The 21,364-nt window shown below is 44.8% G+C and overlaps 1 protein-coding gene and 1 pseudogene across 4 annotated transcripts in view; one reads left to right on the top strand and one right to left on the bottom strand.

The window, feature by feature from the left end:
* Nucleotides 1–21,364, top strand: part of st3gal2 (ST3 beta-galactoside alpha-2,3-sialyltransferase 2) — a 288,593-nt gene that overhangs the window by 204,477 nt on the left and 62,752 nt on the right. The gene's annotated exons all lie outside the window — the stretch shown is intronic.
* On the bottom strand, nt 1,944–8,716 carry LOC140740494 (NADH-cytochrome b5 reductase 1-like; annotated as a pseudogene).

The raw sequence follows: 21,364 nt of genomic DNA, 5'->3' as shown, positions 1-21,364 counted from the left end.
AAGGGATCCCATCCTTATCGCCAATATTGTCAGGGCAAATCAAATAACATTCGGACTCAAATATTGATATTGTCGGGAATTCAAAACAACACTCAGACCCAGATATTTGATTGTCTTTTATTTCCGTGGCCATGTGAGAATCACCTCTCAGAGAGCAGCGATTCTCAATTATACAGTCCATAACACTCCCTTTTCAGACAGACTTCAAGTCTGATAGATAATCAGATGTAACAATCTAAGCATTTGTGAGACTGGATAAAAGTAGCTTCCCACAACAAGCCTTGCAGCTGGGGGAAGGTGGTTAGCAATTACCCCAGCATCTTGCTGGAATATTTTAATAATGCTTGGTTTTCCACATTCCCTTTTATCTTATCGACATTTCAGTTCCCGAATTCTACTAGAACATTCAGCAGTTGCACATTATCATTACGCACAACACGCTGGAGGAACTCAGCAGGTCAGGCAGCATCCGTGGAAACGAATATCATTAACCCTTTAAATTCCCTCACACATGGGTACTGGGAGTTGGCAAGATGGCACTGGTGATGTTTTGCAGGCAGCTCACAAAACTACTAGAATGCTAATCTTATTTCCACTCATGAAGGCATTGATCCTGACTAATAGGGCATTGAATTTGTTTCTTCCCAAGCTGTCATCCCTTGGATGGGTGTGGGTCTAAAGAGCATTCAGGCCTTTAACTCCGTTAACATCGATGGCTATTGTTACTTATGACTTGCAGCAAATAACTGAATTCTTTTTTTTACATTTCAATGTAAGAACTTTATTTAATATCACACATTTCAAAATCAAAATCGGTGATCAGCACAATTAACTGCAAGAATCTTTAGAACAAATTTTCACTTGTTCTAATTTTCACTTATTCATAGACTTCAATAATGACTGATGTATAGCTTGTCTTGCTAGTACTTTAAATTGTTCAGGTAATCTTGTGGATACAGTTTAAAATACAATTTGTAAGCAAATTTCATTTTAAACAGACTCTGCTGCTTTCAGTTAGAACAGACAACCAAGTTTATAGTTACACATTTAAAAACTGGTGTAAACTAGATCAGATCAAAACTGTGGACTTTCGAATAATAGACCAAAATTCAAGTAAATAACAAGACAGTCACTTAAGGCACATGTATTCTAAATGGAGTACTATGTGGTCAGTGAAAGTACTGGTTGAACAGACATTAGGCAGCAAAACCATGAAATATTAAAGACCTAATGCCAAGCCTGCTAAATGCAAAGATTAAATATTAAACCATTTGCCACTATTGTACCACAGCCATTCAGCATTGCCAACAATATTCAGTTTAGTGCTTACATTATAATCTCTGCTAAATTTCCATATTAAACATAAACAGTATCCCCTTAATCTTTGGTTTTCCAAGATCATTTTTGAGCAAACTGGTTGTGCTCAATGTTAGAGGCCAGAGCCCTTTTGCTCAATCTTAAACCAGGAGGCTTTCATTCCTTTGAACTACCAGACCCAAAAAATTCGCATGAAGAGAAAAATAAAATGATTGAAGTTTCATTGCATACCTTAAACATAATAGGTCATTAACATTGGGTGGTGAAGCACATACATTCTTTGGCTTTAACAGTAATGGTAGTGCACCAATAAGTATAAATTTAACAAAACCAATTTCAAGAACGTAATGCATCTACCCACGTGCCACTGTCCTGATATTTCTTTTTAAAGACTGGGACAGATTTTTACTGAGTGTTTGTTATACATTCAAAAAAAATTTCAGTACAATGAGAACAAGTTCAAACACTGACTTGCATATTAAATATGCTCAATTCTGTCTTTCAAACAGATTAACAAATCACAACATGTTTTGTAGCTGAACATGTAGAAATACATTGCCATGAATATTAGCATTTCATGTAACCTGCATTTTAAAAAAAAGCTCATGTTTAATTGCTGTTTGACAAATGCCACACAGGCTGAGTGCAATTTCCATTTTTACCTTCCCCTTTATCAAACAAAATGTGAATGTTGGCACCTAGTATGTAAAACGCATTCCTTGTGAATATCCAAGTTTGTCCAAGTTGGGGTTGCATGCAAATTGAATCATGGGAGGTGGGCCACACATGAGAATCAATACGTCATCAGCAGGTTCTGGAAGGTGTTCTTTAATCATATCAGAACTCACAAAACCTTCACTATAATCCCAGCCTTCAGGAGCTTTATCTACAGTATACCACAGCCTAAAGCGATCTGGATACAGAGCTTTAAGTTCCTCCAAATCATCACGTAGCAGAATGTCTTTTTTGGTTTGATTTGCAAAGAGCAAGTAGCACACAGTTGGGTCTTCACGATCCTTCATGATAGCACGTATTAACTGCAGCATTGGAGTAATACCAGATCCACCTGCAATCATGCCAAGTTTTCTTGCAAACTTGTCCTCAGGGGGTGATTTCTTGTCAGGTTGGATGCCAAACTTGCCTTTTTCATTATAAATGAGTAATCCACCTGGGCCTCTGAAATTGATAGTGTCCCCAGTCTTCAGATCTTCCAGGTACTGAGTCATTTTTCCACCCTCAGGGAATTTAGGATGTACTCTGTAGTGTTCTCGCACAGGTGTAAAAGAACTCTGAACTAAACACCAAGCATAAACCAGTCAATGAGGCAGTCCCAGTAAGATTAACCATTTACTGTTCACTCTTCCACATTAACATATGGTGAAAACTGTTAATAAAACAATACAAATTATATACAGTATTTGTTTCCTTCTTGACATCACATTTACATCATAAATACTTGCAAAAGTAAAACTACAACAACTATATTACATTAAAGTGCAACATACAGTCAGAATCTACCTACGCCATCGACTGGCTTTAAATACACTTCAACACAAACTATCCGCAACTCTTTAAATAACAAAAAACATAAACTTTATCAACCGTCATTACTTTTAACAGAATCAACGTTAACATTTTTAAATCAACATATCGATTATCTCATGAAATTACGGCGTTGCTTCTCTAATGTTTCTAGTGCGTAGAAAGAAAACTTTTCTCACGCTGATCCTGCACACATAAGCCCCCTCCTTCCCGTTTCTCCAAACCGGTATTTTCCCACAAGACGCGGCAAAACCGGGTGTGATGTCATCGCATGCCGTGATATATCACAGACAATGAATTTACTTTAAACAACCTTAACTTTAACTAGAAAACGATAACAAACGAATTACTAAAATGAAAATATAATAAACTAAACAAATGCCTTAAAGGCAACACACTCCCTGCCTGACCTTCGTAAGGTCACAATGAACATAATACAAAACTTCAGTCTCTAAATCAGTCATTTGATAGAAGTAGAATGACTTCTGCAACTGGCCTTTGGTAAAGTTTCACATCACCTTGGTCAGAAGTTTTCAACTCAACCTTCCTGACATGTCCATCCCTACTAGGGAATGTGGCAGTGTTTCTGGCCATTGGCTAGCAGTTGCGGGCGATTTGCTTGTCCCTGAGCAGGACTAAATCTCCAACTTGAAGATTCCTGCAGGATTCTGTCCACTTTTGTCTGTGTTGCAACAAAGGTAGATATTCATGTCTCCAATGAGACCAGAGCCGATTTGCCAAAGCCTGGACCTGTCTCCATTGCTTTTTGTACAAATCCTTATCAGAGAAGTCCCCAGGTGGAGGGGGAGCTCCTGCCTTCTGCGTAAGGAGCATTGATGGCGAGAGTATGAAGGGGCTTTCCGGGTCGGAAGACACAGGTAGGAGTGGTTGTGCATTTATAATGGCTGTGACCTCTGCCATTAGTGTGCACAGTACCCTGTGGGTCAGTCGGGTGCGTTGCTGCAGAAACATTGAATGAAGAATTCTTCTGGCGATACCAATCATCCGCTCCCATGCGCCTCCCATGTGAGAGGCGTGTGGTGTGTTAAACTCCCAGTTGCATCCCTGCTGACTGAGGTACCTTTGCACCATTTTGTCCATCCCCAGCTCCTTAGACGCTCCAACAAAGTTTGCGCCGCAATCAGACCTTAACTGTTTTGCAGGGCCTCTTAGCGCAAAGAAGCGCCTGAGAGCGTTAATGCAGCTGGATGTATCCAAAGATTTGATTACCTCAATGTGTACCGCTCTTGAACTCATGCAGCTGAACATGATAGCCCACCGCTTGCTCTCTGCTTGTCCTCCTCTGGTGCGTCTAGTAGTGATAGTCCAGGGACCAAATACATCGAGCCCCACATATGTAAAAGGAGGGCAGGCTTTGAGGCGTTCTGGTGGGAGGTCCGCCATACGTTGAGCTTCCAACTTGCCTCACAGTTTCCTGCAGGTTACACATTTGTGAAGTACTGAATTGATCAGTGTTTTACCTCCCAAGATCCACAGTCCCGCTGCCCTTATTGCTCCTTCCGTCAGGTGACGGCCCTGATGCCTTACCTGTTCATGGTGATGGCGAGTGAGCAGTAAGGACACATGGCTGTCTTTGGGCAGGATTATTGGACTCTTTTCTGCAGCTGGAAGTTGGGAGTGTATTAACCGGCCTCCAATGCAAATGATATTGTTCTTCAGGATTGGGTTGAATTTCCTCAAAGGGCTGTCCTTTGGTATTGGTTTATTAGCTTGGAGAGCCGAAAACTCCCTTGCAAAAGCTGCTCTTCGAGTTGCTTTAAAGATGACGTCCTTTGCCTGGGCCAATTCGTCCGCAGTGCGAGGTAAGTTACATTTGTGCCATAAGAAACGGAGGAAATTGTGATGGTCCTCCTGTACTAAGAGGCAATGGAACATCTGCTGGATGTCCGCTAAGATTGCGACCGTCTCTTTCCGGAAGCGCAGCAGGACCCCGAGAAGGGTACTGTTGAGGTCGGGGCCTGTGAGGAGCACGTCATTAAGGGAGATACCAGCGCACTGAGCACTGGAGTCAAAGACCACCCTGATTTGATTGGGCTTTTGTGGGTGGTAAACCCCAAACGTCGGGAGGTACCAGCACTCCTCGCCTTCCCTCAGTGGCGGTGCTACTTCAGCATGTCCATTAGCGAAGATCTTCTCCATAAATGCTACGTATTGTTGCTGCATCTCAGGTTTCCTTTTCAGGGTTTTTTGCAAGGACGTGAACCGCTTGACTGCCTGCTCGTTGTTGTTTGGCAAGCACTGGCGTGGTTCTCTGAAAGGTAGTGGGGCGACCCAATTATTTGCTTTGTCTCTGAAGACCTTGGTGTCCATTATTTTTAAGAAAATGGCGTCTTGTGCTGATGGAGCAAGTTTATTATCATGCTCAGTTTGAGCGAAGGCTGACTGTCCCAGCGTCTTGTCGGTTACTTTACATTTGTTAAAGCCTTGTCGTGCTTCCTTAATACACATGAAACTTGTGCAGGGTTGAAAAATTGAATGGCGGCCACTCTCTAGCACATTGGTCTTGAGTGTGTTGACTGTCGGTTTGTGTACTTTGCCAGGGCACACCTCTCCTATCACCACCCAGCCCAGATCCAGGCGTTGCGCAAAGGGGGCGTCGTGCGGTCCATTGACCTGCTGCCAAACCTTGTGCACCTGGAGAACATCTCTTCCTAATAGCAGGAATATTTCTGCTTTTGGATCCAGTTCTGGGATGTGCTTGGCAATGTGGTGGAGATGTGGCTGGTGTAGCACTGCACCTGGCGTCGGGATCTCAGTGCGGTTATTCAAAATTTCATTGCACTCTAAGAGTGGAGGGAGACAGGTAACAACTTTACCATCCAGGGACTCGAGCTGGAAGCCTTCTGCCTTCCTTCCATAAGTTTCCACGCTGCCTGAGCAAGTTCTAAGGTAGTATGGGAACTGATTACTCTCAATGTTGAACAAGTCAAAGAACTCTGGTCTGACTAGTGAGCGATTGCTCTGATCATCCAGAATTACATAGGCTTTGATGGCCTTGTCTTTGGCTCCCTTAGGGTACACCTTAGTGAGGCAGATCTTTGAACAAGAACGGCTTGACTGAGCTTGACTGCAAACTTCTGTGCAGCTCGAGCTGACAACGGTTCTCCTGGAGTGAGCCTCTCACTCCCCGCCGTCCTGTTGTGAGGGTGAAGGAGCTTTGTCGGTTTGCAGTAACGGGCCGGGATGCATAGCCCCATCGTGATTAGTGCTATTACATTCCGGGCACTTCACGGAGATCGTACACTCTCTAGCAAGGTGAGAGGTCGAGGAACAGCATTTAAAACATTTTTTTCTCCTTGAGAAGGACCATTCTCTCTTCAAGGGGTTTTTTCCTAAACGTTCTGCATTTTTTGAGGGGGTGGGGTTTGTTGTGCAATGGACAATTCTTGCTAGGGTCATTGTTAGTTGTAAAGGCTTCAGTTTTATTCACTGAGACAGGTTTATTAATGTTGAAATTATTCAAAGTGGATTTAACTGGCTTGGTGTAAATTGTACTGCTACCTGGACTCATGAAGCTAGGGTCGTTTCGCTTCTTCGCCTCCTTGCACACAAACCTAGTGAAATACTCAAAGGGAGGAAATCGACCATCGTTCTCTTCCTTGTACTCTGAGCCAGCAGACACCCACCTTTCCTGCAGCCCAAATGGAAGTTTGTCCACGATTTGTCTAATCCCGTATGAAGTATCTAGGTATGATAGACCAGTTAAATAGCCATCTTCTTTGGTGCCTTGAATCTCCATGAGTAGATCTCTGAGCTCTCTTAACTTAGTGTGGTCCTTGGCTGACACCTTAGGAAAATTTTCCAGACGTTGAAATAGTGCCATTTCAATAATTTCAGGGGCCGCATAGCACTCCCGAAGTCCCTCCCATGCTTTGCGTAAGGCTAGCTTGGGGTTGTTGATGTACACTGAACGTATGCGTCTCACCTGTTCACATGATTCTTTTCCCAGCCATTTCGTCATAAGATCCAACTCTTGGGTTGCTCCGAGCTGGACTCCGTGGATAGCGTTGGCGAATGAGGAGTACCATGCACGGTAATTTTCAGGTTTATCGTCAAACTGATATAGTCCTGAAGTGACGAGATCTCATCGTGCTAAATACTGTGCCATGGGTTCAACTGTAAGTGGCATGCGGGCTGGGGGAATATGTCGGCGGTTATATGACTGAGGGTGTACATTTGTTATGGAATTTGCTGTTCTGAATTCAGCCTTTGCCTCTCCTCTCACCAAATCTGGTAAGTTTGGTGTCGAGAAGTATTTGTCATCAGTCCTTTCATTCTTGAATTCGTTGCGGAGTTGCAAGGGTAAATTGTCTTCCTCGGATGGATGTGATGCAATTGGGCCTCTCTGAGACTCCTCATGAGGTGGGATGTTAGCATATAAGTATGGAGAGGAAGAACGAATCTTCAAGTCCATTTGAGATCGGACATAGTCGCTTGTGCGTTCCAATCTGGTCTTTTCTGAAGTAGATTTTACGTCATCCAGAACATGCATTTCTTCAGCATTTTCTAATATCTCCGCTTCCACCCTGGCAGCTTCGGCTTCTCGGTGTAGCGTCAGCACTTCTAACTCTGACTCTATCCTTACCCTTTCCAACTGGTTTTCAGCTTCTCTGGCAGCCGCTTCCTTTTGGTTTTCGGCTTCTCTGGCAGCCGCTTCCTTTTTCAATTTTGCTTCTTGTTCGGCGTACAACGCTCGCACCTTGGCGGCTTCTGCCTTAGCTCTTGCATGGGCAGCCTTACTTGTTGATGCCCCACTGCCCCTGGCGCTGGATGGCAACGACTTGATGCTGGATCGTGATGCCATCGTAGCACTTGAAACACCTGATAATGCCGCCTTTTCACTGTAGTGTTCTCGCACAGGCGTAAAAACTCTGAACTAAACACCAAGCATAAACCAGTCACTGAGGCGGTCCCAGTAAGATTAACCGTTTACTGTCCACTCTTCCACATTAACGTATGGTGAAAACTGTTAATAAAACAATACAAAATATATACAGTATTTGTTTCCTTCTTGACATCACATTTACATCATAAATACTTGCAAAAGTAAAACTACAACAACTATATTACATTAAAGTGCAACATAGTCAGAATCTACCTACGCCATCGACTGGCTTTAAATACACTTCAACACAAACTATCCGCAACTCTTTAAATAACAAAAAACATAAACTTTATCAACCGTCATTACTTTTAACAGAATCAACGTTAACATTTTTAATTCAACATATCGATTATCTCATGAAGTTACGACGTTGCTTCTCTAATGTTTCTAGTGCGTAGAAAGAAAACTTTTCTCACGCTGATCTTGCACACATAAGCCCCCTCCTTCCCGTTTCTCCAAACCAGTATTTACCCACAAGACACGGCGAAACCGAGTGTGACGTCATCACATGCCGCGATATATCACAGACAACGAATTACTAAAGCGAAAATATAATAAACTAAACGCCTTAAAGGCAACACATACTCCTTTAAAATATATCTTCACAACAAGATCAACATAATCCTTTTCATCATCACTGGTAACTGGAGTATATGGTCGCACAACAAGATTCCATCAATTCTGGCAGAAAGGTACACATGTTTTCCCACAGGCAAACCAAGAATGTGACTCGCTGAAGGAAGAGCAAAGCGAAACTTCCTAGTGTCATGGCTCACAATCTCTTTATCTATTAGTGGCAGAGGGTACTTCTCATTGGGATCTTCCAACGTAACCTTAGGTTTCTTTTTTTTGGACAATACGAAATGGCCAACAACAACAACAACCGTTGTTAAGAAAATGGCGCCAAATGCAATGAGCACTCCTGAGGTCAGCGAGTACGCCATGACCGGACCGCCGAGTCGAGCTGCACCACACTCACCCGGCGTCACCCCTCCCTCCCCCTCCCGTAAACCGTGTCTAAATAACTGAATTCTTGTATTGATCTCCTAGAATTGGATTCAGTAACTTTCCACAGGGCTCAGTGTCAAAACATTACCATTCCTGGAAATGGGGACCAGTTAATGTTGCCTTTTCCATTAGGTTAAGTTCAAAGGCCAGGCACGTATGACATGAGAGGAAGAACAATGGGAGGAAGGTGATGATAGCAAAGCTGGAGGTTCAGAACTGGTCATGTACACTTAAACATATAATGTCTTTAGTAGTTGATCTGAAGGTGTTATTTGGTGCTAATGAAGACCACATTTAATTTTGAAATATTCATTCCCATAATGACTATCTAATAATAGAAACTGGATAAGTAGTATTCTGAAAGGAGGATGAGGCAAACGTGGCTGACAAGTGATGTCAAAAGACATCATTAAAGCAAAAGCAAGTGCATAAATTATAGCAAAAGTGAGTGGGATGTTAAAGGATTGGGAGGCTTTTAAAAACTAGCAGAAGGCAATTAAAAAGTTAAAAGGAGAGAAAAGATGAAATTTGAAGGATGAAAGATGAAATATAAAGCCAATAACACAAGTGACCATCAGATGTGGAAAATACCAGAGTGATGCACTATCCCACAGTTGTTCTGCAGAGGGTTGAACCTCCTCAGCCAGATCATCTCAAAGAGTGGATATGGGTACAGGTTCAAAAGTGGAGTGATCATCAATCATGGATAACATCAAGCTGCATGCCAGAAATGGAAGAGACATTGACTCACTAATCCACCTGATAAGGGAGTACAGCAGAGACATCGGGATGTCATTTGGACTGGAAGAGTGCAGCCGGATGGTAGTGAAAAGAGGCAAACTCATGAAAACTGAAGGAGTTGAGTTACCTGAAGGCCACATATCAGATGTACGGGACAGCTGCAAATACCTGGGGATCCTGCAGGTGCATGGAAGCCACGATGAGGACACAACATCCAAGTATCTCCAAAGAGTGGGACAGGTCATAAAAAGCCAGCAGAATGGGAAGTACAAGATTAGAGTCATCAACACATTTGTCCTACTAGTCATCAGATACCCAGCCGCTACAGTGTGCAGGCCAAGGAACGAATTAGAAGCTGCTGACATCAAGACCCAGAAACTGCCAACAATACATGGAGGGTTCTATCCAAAGTCCAACGTCGAGTGGCTGTACACCCACCGGAATAAAGGAGGACCGGAACTTGGAAATGTCAAAGCCACAGTTCTGGAAGAAATGCAAAACATCCATGAGTTTGTCAGGAAGATAGCCCCCAAGATGACATGCTAGGAGAATACCTCAGACAGCAGGCAGGGACATGGAAATGGAAGAGGGTGAAGCAGAGCCAGAGGACCAGAGGCTATGGCAAGACAAGCCGCTGCACGAGATGTACCATCGACAGATATCAGAGATGGCTGACATAAGAAAGTCCTACCAATGGCAGGGCTGAGGAACAGCACAGAGGCACTGCTCATGGCTGCACAACAGGCGCAGAGCACAAGAGCAATAGAAGCAGGGTTCTATCACACCAGACAAGTCCCAAGATGCAGACTGCGCAAGAAATCCACTGAAACCATCTAACATGTAGTAGCAGGGTGCAAGATGCAGGCAGGGACAACGTACACTGAACGGCACAGCCAGGTTGCATGAATTGTGTACAGGAATATCTGTGCTGAGTATGGATTGGACACTCCCAAGTCCAAATGGGAAATACCTGAGAAGGTAGAGGAGAATGACAGAGCTAAGATCCTGTGGAACTTCTAAATACAGGCTGATAAGCAGGTACTGGCCAGCCAGCCAGACATAGTAATACAAAACTGGACAAGGAACTGAAGAAAGCAGTAGTAATAGTTTTGGCAATCTCGAATGACAGTAACATCAGGAAGAAAGAATATGAGAAGCTGGAGAAATACCAGGGCTTGAAAGAGCAGATAGAAACAATGTGGAAGGTTAAAGCCAGAGGTAATCCCCGCCCTTGAGCAGAATTTTCTAAAAGTTAACTTGCAGGTTGAGTTGGTGATAAGGAAGGCAAATGCAATGTTAGCATCCATTTCGAGAGGATTAGAATATAAAAGCAAGGATGTATTGCTGAGGCTGTAACAGGCAGTGGTATGACTGCCATTTGGAGTACTGGAAGCAGTTTTGTGCCCCTTATCTAAGAAAAGATGTGCTGGGATTGGAGAGGATTCAGAGGAGGTTTGCAAGAATGATTCCAGGAATAAAAGGGTGTATGTATGAGGAGTGTCTGATGGCTCTGGGCCCGTACTCTCTGGAATTCAGAAGAATAATGAAGGATTTCATTGAAACTTATCAAATATTGAAAGGCCTAGATAGAGTGGATATAGAGAAGATGTCTCCTATAGTAATTGAGTCTAGGACCAGAGGCCACTGCCTCAGAATCGAGAAATGTCCATTTAGAACAGAGATGAAGAGGAATTTCTTTAGCCAGAAGGTGATGAATCTGTGGAACACAGATGGCTGTAAAAACCAAGTCATTGGGTATATTTAAACTGGAGGTTGATAGGTTCTTGATTAGTCAGAGCATCAAACTTTACAGGGAGAAGATGGGAGAATGGGTTAAGAGGGACAATGAATCAGTTATGATGGAATGGTGAAGCAGAATTAATGGGCCAAATGTCTTAATTCTGCTCCTATGCATTATGGTGTAATGGTCTTTAAGGGCTAACACCAGAAAGACAGGAGGAGTCTCAAGTGAACCATAAAGACCGGCATCAACCACTTGGGCTGAATAGGCTTCTTCCATGCTGCATACCTTGTGTAACCCTTTGTAATTGTGCAGTGTGTTCCATCTAGTTACAAATGCACTTTGAGGAGATTTCTGCTATACACAAAGCTGTCAGCTGAGCTCAGACACAGTCAGCTGGGTCCAGGAGGCTTCAGGCATGAAATCAATGGATGGAAAATTACAGACAGAGTGTGTATGATTGCTGCCAACCCTGCCTGCTTTGTGTGATTCCCTTCTGGCAAGGGCCTGCAAGATCCACTCTTAGTTGTCTTAGCTTATCACATCAAATCAGTTTAATATTCATCAGTGTGAATTGAGACTTACATGCCAGCACAAGATTGTTTACTGCAATGAACAAGCAGGATATTCCTCTGCCATGCAATGTTACAGTGAATAGATCACAATAAAAGTCACAAGTAGCACAGTCCACTTGAAGGAGCTGTTGTGAAAGTGCTGACACTGAATAATGTAACAACTCATTAAAGTGGGACTCCAAATACAGAGAAACCTGCACTGACATCTTTGCTGTTAAAGGAGAGTTCAAATTCAAAGTAAATTTATTACCAAATTACATATATGTCAGCATATACAACCCTGACATTTGTCTGATTGCGGGCAGACTCAGTAACTCCAAGAACCATAATAGAATCAATGAAAGACCACACCCAACAGGGTGGACAAACAACCAATGTGCAAATACAAAACAGAAATGTAAAAAATAAATCAGCAATAAATATTGAGAACACGAGATGAAGAGGCCTTGAAAGTGAGTGCATAGTTTGTGGGAACAGTTCTGTTATTGGGCAAGTAAAGTTGAATGAAGTTATCCTCACTGGTTCAAGAGCCTTTTGGGTGAGGGTAGTAACTGTTCCTGAACCTGGTAGCATGAGTCCTGAGGCTCTTGTACCTTCTTCCTGATGGCAGCAGCCAGAAGGGCACATGACCTGGGTGGTGGGGTCCTTGATGAGGGATGCGGCTTTCCTGTGACAGCACTCCATGTAGATGTGCTCAATGGAGGGGTGGGCTTTACCTGTGATGTAACCAGTCAATATACTCTCCACCACACATCTATAGAAATTTGTCAAAGTTTTAGAGGTCATGTCGAATCTTCTGTGACAATGAGTGCAGGTTGTTGCTGTGGCACCAAATCAGGCAGGGTTTAAATCTCCCTCCTATATGTTGATTCGTCACCACCTTTGAATTGGCCTATGGCAGTGATGTCGTCAGCAAACTTGAATGTGACTTTGGAACTGTGTTTAGCCACACAGTCATAAAGTGTAAATCAGGGTACTAAGCACACATCCTTGTGGTGCACCTGAAAGTTGTCTTGATCGAGGCATGGTGAACATAAATAGATGTTTCTTGAGAAGAACAGGCTCTGTCAGTAACCTGACTTTTGTGTCTTTTTTATAGGGCAGGGCACTTCGACAACCCTCACCTCCAATCTCATCTCAATGACTCCGAATAGCTTTTGTAGAAGGCATTACCCCAGAGGTTCACAAACTTTTTTGAACCCAGACTGCGACTGTATAAATGCTGGACTAAGTATTGATGAGATAAAGTACGATTGTTTGTGTGTTAGTTGTTTAGGCAGATTGTGTTTGTCTATTATTGTCACTTAGATGAAGATCAGACAACATTTTATGAGTAATTAATGCAGAAAAGCAGGTAATTGCAAAGGGTTCGCAAACTTTTTCTTGCAGCTGTCTCTCTCTAACCATTAGACTCAGAATCATGCAAAACTCATTAGTTAACAAATTTCACATCACATGCCAGTGATAATAAACCTGATTCTGACTCTGAATGTGATAGTTCTGTGAAAACTGGTGAAAGCCCTAGGGACTGGAAATGGGTAACAGTGTCCCAATATTGACCGCACTGACCCTGATAAATATAGACCAGTGAGTTTAACGTGTATCATAGGTAAGATAATGGAAACATTAACAAAGAATGAGATGGAAAAGCAGCTAATAAGAATAGGCGTGCTAGCAGAGAGCCAGCATGGGTTCAGAAAGGGGAAATTGTAGCGGTGTGCTACACGCAGCGCTAAAATAACGACACGGAGTCGGTAAACTGCAGTTAAAGAAGATTTTATTCGAACTTCACAGCCTCGCTTTAAAGCCTCCCTGATCCCGCCCTCCCCGGGCGCAGATGCTGTAAGGGGCACGTTCTCACAAACCCCCGCAGGCTTTCCCTTTGTTGGTGAAGCAGACCTGGCCTTTGTGCCAGCGCGCTGGCTATTTGTGAGCCGGTTCGAGTGCGCTAGGAAGTGGGTCGCCACATAACCCCCCCCAGAACCGGCGATACACCCCCCAATGTCCACAGTCTGGGCCGGACCCTGTTTGGGAGGTCGGCCTCCTCTGCGCCGCGGTGCCGGAAACTCGACCGGTTGTGCCAAGTCCACATGGGCCGGTTTGAGTCGGTCCACCGTGAAAACCTCCTCTCTCCCCCCAATGTCCAGCACAAACATGGACCCGTTGTTCCTGAGCACCATAAACGGCCCCTCGTAGGGCCGTTGCAGTGGTGGCTGATGCCCGCCCCTTCGTACAAACACAAACTTACAGTTCTGCAGGTCTTTGGGTACGCAGGTCGGGTTCTGCCCATGCTGCGAAGTGGGTATGGGGGCCAGGTTGCCGAGCCTCTTGCGTAGTCTGCCCAGGACTGCTGCGGGTTCTTCCTCTCGCCCCCTTGGGGCTGGTATGAACTCCCCGGGGACGACCAGGGGTGCGCTGTACACCAACTCGGCCGACGAGGCGTGCAGATCGTCTTTGGGCACCGTGCGGATGCCGAGTAGGACCCAGGGAAGCTCGTCCACCCAGTTAGCTCCTCGCAGGCGGGCCATGAGAGCCGACTTTAGGTGACGGTGGAAACGCTCTACCAGGCCATTCGACTGTGGGTGGTAGGCAGTTGTGTGGTGCAGCTGAGTCCCCAACAAGCTGGCCATCGCTGACCACAGGCTGGAGGTGAACTGGGCGCCTCTGTTGGAGGTAATGTGGGCCGGTACACCAAAGCGGGACACCCAGGTGGCGATCAGTGCCTGGGCGCAAGATTCGGAGGTGGTGTCCGTGAGCGGGATCACCTCTGGCCATTTTGTGAACCGGTCCATGATAGTCAGGAGGTGCCGCGCTCTGCGCGACAGTGACAGGAGCCCACGATATCCACATGAATGTGGTCGAAACGCCGGCGGTTGGGGTGGAACTGCTGCGGCAGAGCTTTGGTGTGCCACTGCACCTTGGCCGTTTGGCAGTGCATGCACGTTCTGGCCCATTCACTGACTTGCTTGCGGAGTCCGTGCCAAACGAACTTGCTGGAGACCATCCGGAGGGTAGTCCGGATGGAGGGGTGCGCTAAGTTATGAATGGAGTCGAAAACACGTCACCGCCAGGCTGCCGGGACAATGGGGCGGGGTTGACCGGTGGTGACATCACAGAGTAGGGTCCTCTCACCTGGGCCTACGTGGAGGTCCTGGAGCTGCAAACCGGAGACTGCGGTCCTGTAACTCGGGATCTCCTCGTCTGCCTGCTGCGTCTCCGCCAGCGCCTCAAAGTCTACCCCTTGGGAAAAGGCATGAATGTTAGGGCGAGAGAGCGCGTCCGCCACAACATTGTCCTTACCCGAGACGTGCCGGACATCCATCGTGTATTCAGAGATGTAGGACAGATGGCGCTGCTGGCGGGACGACCAGGGATTGGACACCTTCATGAACGTAAAGATAAGCGGCTTGTGGTCCGTGAACGCGGTGAAGGGCCTACCTTCTAAGAAGTACCTGAAATGCCGGATTGCCAGGTATAGTGCCAGCAGTTCCCAGTCGAAAGCACTGTATTTGAGCTCGGGTGGTCGTAGGTGTTTGCTGAAAAATGCCAGGGGTTGCCAGCGACCCGCGATGAGTTGCTCCAGTACCCCACCGACTGCCGTGTTAGTTGCATCCACTGTGAGGGCGGTAGGGACGTCCATTCTGGGGTGCACTAGCATCGGGGCGTTTGCTAAGGCTTCTTTCGTTTTAATGAAAGCGGCGGCGGACTCCTCGTCCCAGGTAACATCCTTGCCCGGACCCGACATCAGGGCGAACAGGGGGCACATGATTCGGGCTGCTGAGGGGAGGAAGCGGTGGTAGAAATTTACCATACCCACGAATTCCTGAAGGCCTTTGATTGTGGTGGGTCAGGGGAAATGGCGGACTGCGTCTACCTTAGCGGGCAGAGGGGTTGCCCCGTCTGTAGTGATCCTGTGGCCCAGGAAGTCGATGGTGTCGAGCCCGAACTGGCATTTGGCCGGGTTGATTGTTAGACTGTACTCACTCAGTCGGGCGTAGAGTTGAAGGAGGTGGGACACATGCTCCTGACGACTGCTGCTTGCTATGAGGATGTCGTCCAAATAGATGAAAGCAAAGTCCAGGTCGCGTCCCACCGCGTCCATTAACCGCTGGAACGTCTGTGCGGCATTCTTCAGGCCGAACGGCATGCGGAGGAACTCGAAAAGGCCGAACGGGGTGATGAGTGCCGTTTTGGGGACGTCGTCCGGATGCATCGGGATTTGATGGTATCCCCGGACGAGGTCTACCTTGGAGAAGATCCGTGCGCCATGCAGGTTTGCTGCAAAATCCTGAATGTGCGGCACAGGGTAGCGGTCCGGTGTTGTAGCCTCGTTCAGCCTGCGGTAGTCGCCGCACGGTCTCCAGCCCTCTGTCACTTTGGGCACCATGTGCAGGGGGGAGGCCCATGGGCTGTCAGACCGCCGTATGATCCCCAATTCCTCCATCCTCTTGAACTCCTCCTTCGCCAGTCGGAGCTTGTCCGGGGGAAGCCTTCGAGCACGGGCGTGGAGGGGTGGTCCCTGGGTCGGGATGTGGTGCTGTACGCCGTGTCAGGGCATGGCTGCCGCGAACTGTGGTGCCAGAACCGATGGGAAATCCGCCAGGACCCTGGTGAAGTCGTTGTCGGACAGTGTGATGGAGTCTAGGTGTGGGGCCAGCAACTGGGCTTCACCCAGGGAGAACGTTTGAAAGGTCTCGGCGTGGACCAGCCTCTGCCTCGGCAGGTCAACCAGCAGGCTGTGAGCCCGCAAAAAATCCGCACCCAGAAGCGGTTGGGCTACGGCGGCCAGTGTGAAGTCCCACGTGAACCGGCTGGAGCCGAACTGTAGCTGCACCGTACGGGTGCCATAGGTCCTTACTGTGCTGCCGTTCGCGGCCCTCAGGGTGGGACCCGGTGCCCTGTTGCGGGTGTCGTAACTCGTCGGAGGTAAGACGCTGATCTCGGCACCGATGTCGACCAAAAAACGGCGTCCCGACCTCTTGTCCCACACATACAGGAGGCTATCCCGATGGCCAGCCGCCGTAGCCATCAGCAGCGGCTGGCCCTGGCGTTTCCCGGGAACTTGCAGGGCGGGCGACAGCGGCGGGCTTCTGCGCCCCACCGCTGGTGGTAGAAGCACCATTGTTCGTTGGTCTCCTCACCCCTGCCTCCGGGATTAGCGGGCTCTGCGGCCTGGCCTGGTCTGGTTTGCTGCTGGGAGCGTGGCCTGGTGATCTGTGCGACGGACGCCCCACTCACCTTCTTGGCGTTCCACAGCAAGTCCGCCCGGGTTGCCACCTTCCGGGGGTCACTGAAATCCGCGTCGGACAGCAGCAGGCGTATGTCCTCGGGCAGCTGCTCCAGGAATGCCTGCTCAAACATGAGGGAGGGCTTGTGTCCTCCGACCAGAGACAATATCTCATTCATTAAAGCCGATGGAGGTCTGTCCCCCAAACCATCCAGGTGCAGTAAGCGGGCAGCTCGCGCCGTGAGAGTCCGAAAGTCCTTATGAGTAGGGCTTTGAAGTCCGTGTATTTGCCGTCCTCCGGGGGCGATTGTATGAACTCCTCAACCTGGGCGGCTGTCTCCTGGTTGAGGGAGCTCACCACGTAATAGTAACGTGTGTCCTCTGAGGTTATCTGCCGAACGTGGAATTGGGCTTCTGCTTGCTGAAACCACAGGTGAGGTCGCAGCGTCCAGAAGCTTGGCAGTTTCAACGAAACCGCATGAACAGATGCGGCGTCGTTCATCTCCGGTCCAAATACCGTTTGGACCGTCGGGGTCACCAATTGTAGCGGTGTGCTACACGCAGCGCTAAAATAACGACACGGAGTCGGTAAACTGCAGTTAAAGAAGATTTTATTCAAACTTCACAGCCTCGCTTTAAAGCCTTCCTGATCCCGCCCTCCCCGGGCGCGGATGCTGTAGGGGGCACGTACTCACAGTCCTGTCCCGTGACTTTTCCCTTTGTTGGTGAAGCAGATCTGGCGCCCTTTTGGGACTGGCCTTTGTACCGGCGCGCTGGCTATTTGTGAGCCGGTTCAAGTGCGCTAGGAAGTGGGTCGCCACAAAATCATGTTTTACTAATATGCTGGGATTCTATGAAGAGGCAACTTAAAATTTATGATAACGATAGAGCAGTTGATTTTATTTATTTGGACTTTCAGAAGGCTTTTGACAAGGTACCCCACAAGAGGTTAATAATCAAATTACAGGAGATAGGGTTTCAGGGTAAGATGTGCGAATGGGTGCAGACTTGGCTCAAAAACAGAAAACAATGAGTTTCGGTGAGAGGATCATTTTCACACCAAGATGATGTTCAAGGTGCAGTTCCACAGGGATCAGTTTTGGGCTGCTGCTGTTTTTAATTTACATTAATTATTTTAATTTACATTATGTGCTTTACATTAAGCACATAACAAATAAACTAGTAAAGTTTGCGGATGGCCAAAATTAGGGGACAGGCAGATAACATTCAGGCAGCAGAATCAGTAGTTAGATCGAAACAAAATCCAAATGTGGGTAGATAACTGGCAGGTGAAATTTAATGTAAAATATTACATATTGTAAGTAGAAATATCAGATATAAATATACAATGGGGGGTCCTGAGTTAGAATGTGAACTATATGAGAAGGATTTGGGCATCCTGGTAGACTCATCACCATCAACATCTAGTCAATGCACCAAAGTGATTAGGAAGGCTAATAGAATGTTGGGCAATATAATGCTCACAGTGGAGTTCAAGTCTAGAGATGTTCTCTTTAAGCAATATATGCGCTTGTGAGGCCGCACCTTGAGTACTGTGTACAATTTTGGTCTTCATATTTTGTGAGGGATGTAAGGGCACTGGAGAGAGTTCAGAGAAGGGTGACGAGACTCATTCCACATCTGCAGGGTATGAGCTCAGAAGAAAGATTGAAAAAATTACATCTTTTTAACCTAAGTAGACTTATAATGAGAGGAGACATGATCGAAGTATTCAAAATCATTAAAGCCGTAAGTAAGGCGGATGCCAGCTGCTGCTTCAGAATTAATCCATCAGTGAGGACACAGGCCACAGGTGGAGACTGGATAAAGGGAGATTTCAGACTAACAACAGGAAGCATTTCTTTACACAATGAGTTGTGGACACATGGAACAAACTACCTAGTTGTGTAGTTGAGAGTAGGACCTTAGAGTTTCAGATCTAAACTTGTTAGTTATTTCAACACAATATGTGAATAAGAATTTGGCAAGCTTTGTTGGGATGAATAGCCTGTTGTGGTCAAGAACTTACTAATGTTCTAAAAAATCCACAAAGAAGGGTGCGTGGCAATGAACCAAAGGTTGTACTAGCTTTAGACATTCATAGAGGTATGGGCCCGAACTTTTACTGTTCCTAGTTTTGCTTTTGGGCATGTGCAAGTTTTCAATCAGGTAGCATTTTTTTAAAAAGCAAGCCTTGCGTTGTGGAATTTTTCAGCCAATATTCTACAAGCTCCTTTAGTAGAAAACAAATAAACCAGACTTGCATCTTGATCAGATGTAGCTTGAATCTCTGGTTGATGTTCCCATCTATTGCTCTTCTAAATATCTCCATTAATTTTCAGCTGGAGATTCATTCCTTCATATCGTTCACTTCATATATTTAATACTTTAACACCATATTTTATAGTGATTTACAACCTCAAGAATATTAAAATATGAGAACAGAGCAATTAGATTGAAGGAAACGTGACAATAGCTTATGTTCCCTTGACAATAAAAATAAACAGGGAAAAAGAAAAAGTGATGTCCATTTGTGGAATTCTTTGCCACAGGGAGTGTGGAGGCCAAGTCTTTAAGTATATTTAAGGCAGAGGTTAATAGAATCCTGATTAGTCAGGGCGTGAAGGGATATGGGAAGAAGCAGAAGATTGGAACTGAGAAGAAAATGGGATCAGCCATGATAAATTGCAGGGCAGACTCAATGGGCCAAATGGCCTAATTCTACACCTATATCTTTTTTTTGTAATTTATTTTCTAATGAAGTTCATCATCAAACAAACATTTCCATAAGATGTATTTCAGACATTGTACATATATATCATACAGTCATATATGCCACAAATCTCCACATAGTATTTATCTGAGGTATACACTTACAGAAAAGAGAGGAAAGAAAGAACAAGTGAAAGGAGAGAACTATGTACAAGTAGGGAGTGACTTTTTTTTTACAACATGTTCATTGATTTGTGAGAATAAAATCAGGCCAATGAGGCATTATGTAGTTAAACCACTTTTCCCACTATGAATCAAATTGTTCCAGCTTATGATTGACAGATGCTGTTATCTTCTCCATTTTGTAAATGTCCATTGTAATTTCCATCCATGTATTTAAAGTTGGGCTCTCCTGTGATAACCATTTCCTAGTAAGAGTCTTTTTACCAGCCACCAACAGTATATTCATTAAATATTTATCTCTTTTCAACCATTCTTGAGGCATATACCCAAAATATATGGTCTTACTTTCTTTCTTTCTTTTTCAATCTCTTTATTATTATTAATAATATTATGAACAAAATATAATTGATATATTAATAAAGGGATTACAAACATACAAATTCCCATTACACATGAAAGAATACATAAGCAATGATTACAGTATAAATGAATTTTCCCAAAACATGGACCATACAGTATATGTATGAACAAGGTAAATCTAGGTATTTCATAATATATGATATAAAAAAAAGAAAAAAGAAAAAAAATGATTGCAAAATTGACTAAACTACTAATCTAATAACTAATGAAGAAGAAAAAAGAAGCAAAAAAAGAAAAAAAAAGAAAAACTAAAAAGGAAAAAAAAGGGCTGTTTATAATATCTCACAAGAATACATAATCATCAGTGTCGTCAACTCCAATCCTCTCAACATAATTAAGATTAAAGCTGGAAAATCCAATAAGCTTGGAACAGGGTCGTATTACATCATATGAAAATATTGAATAAATGGTCTCCATATCTCTTCAAATTTAATAGAGGTATCGAATACACCACTTCTAATTTTTTCTAAATTTAAACATAACATAGTTTGAGAAAGCCAATGAAATACAGTGGGAGGATTAATTTCCTTCCAATTCAACAAAATTGATCTTCTAGCCATCAAAGTGAGAAATGCAATCATTCGACAGGTGGAAGAAGATAAATGAAGTGAGTCCATCATTGGTAAAACAAAAATTGCGGTAATAGGATGGGGTTGTAAATCGATGTTCAATACCGCAGAGATAATATCAAAAATATCTTTCCAATATTTTTTCAAAAGCGGACATGACCAAAACATATGAGCTAAAGACGCGATTTCAAATTGACAACTATCACAAATAGGGTTTATATAAGAATAAAAATGAGCTAATTTATCCTTGGACATATGGGCCCTATGTACGACCTTAAATTGTATTAATGAATGTTTGGCACATATAGATGATGTATTAACTAATTGAAGAATTCTATCCCAATTCTCAATAGGAATAATAAGATTAAGCTCTCTTTCCCAATCATTTTTTGTTTTATGAAGGGGCTCTGAACGTATCTTCAT

Source organism: Hemitrygon akajei, chromosome 17 (assembly GCF_048418815.1).
Source record: "Hemitrygon akajei chromosome 17, sHemAka1.3, whole genome shotgun sequence".
In the NCBI taxonomy this organism is placed as follows: Eukaryota; Metazoa; Chordata; class Chondrichthyes; order Myliobatiformes; family Dasyatidae; genus Hemitrygon; species Hemitrygon akajei.
The sequence above is the reverse complement of the archived record's forward strand: the minus strand, read 5'-3'. Positions and strand labels throughout refer to the sequence as shown.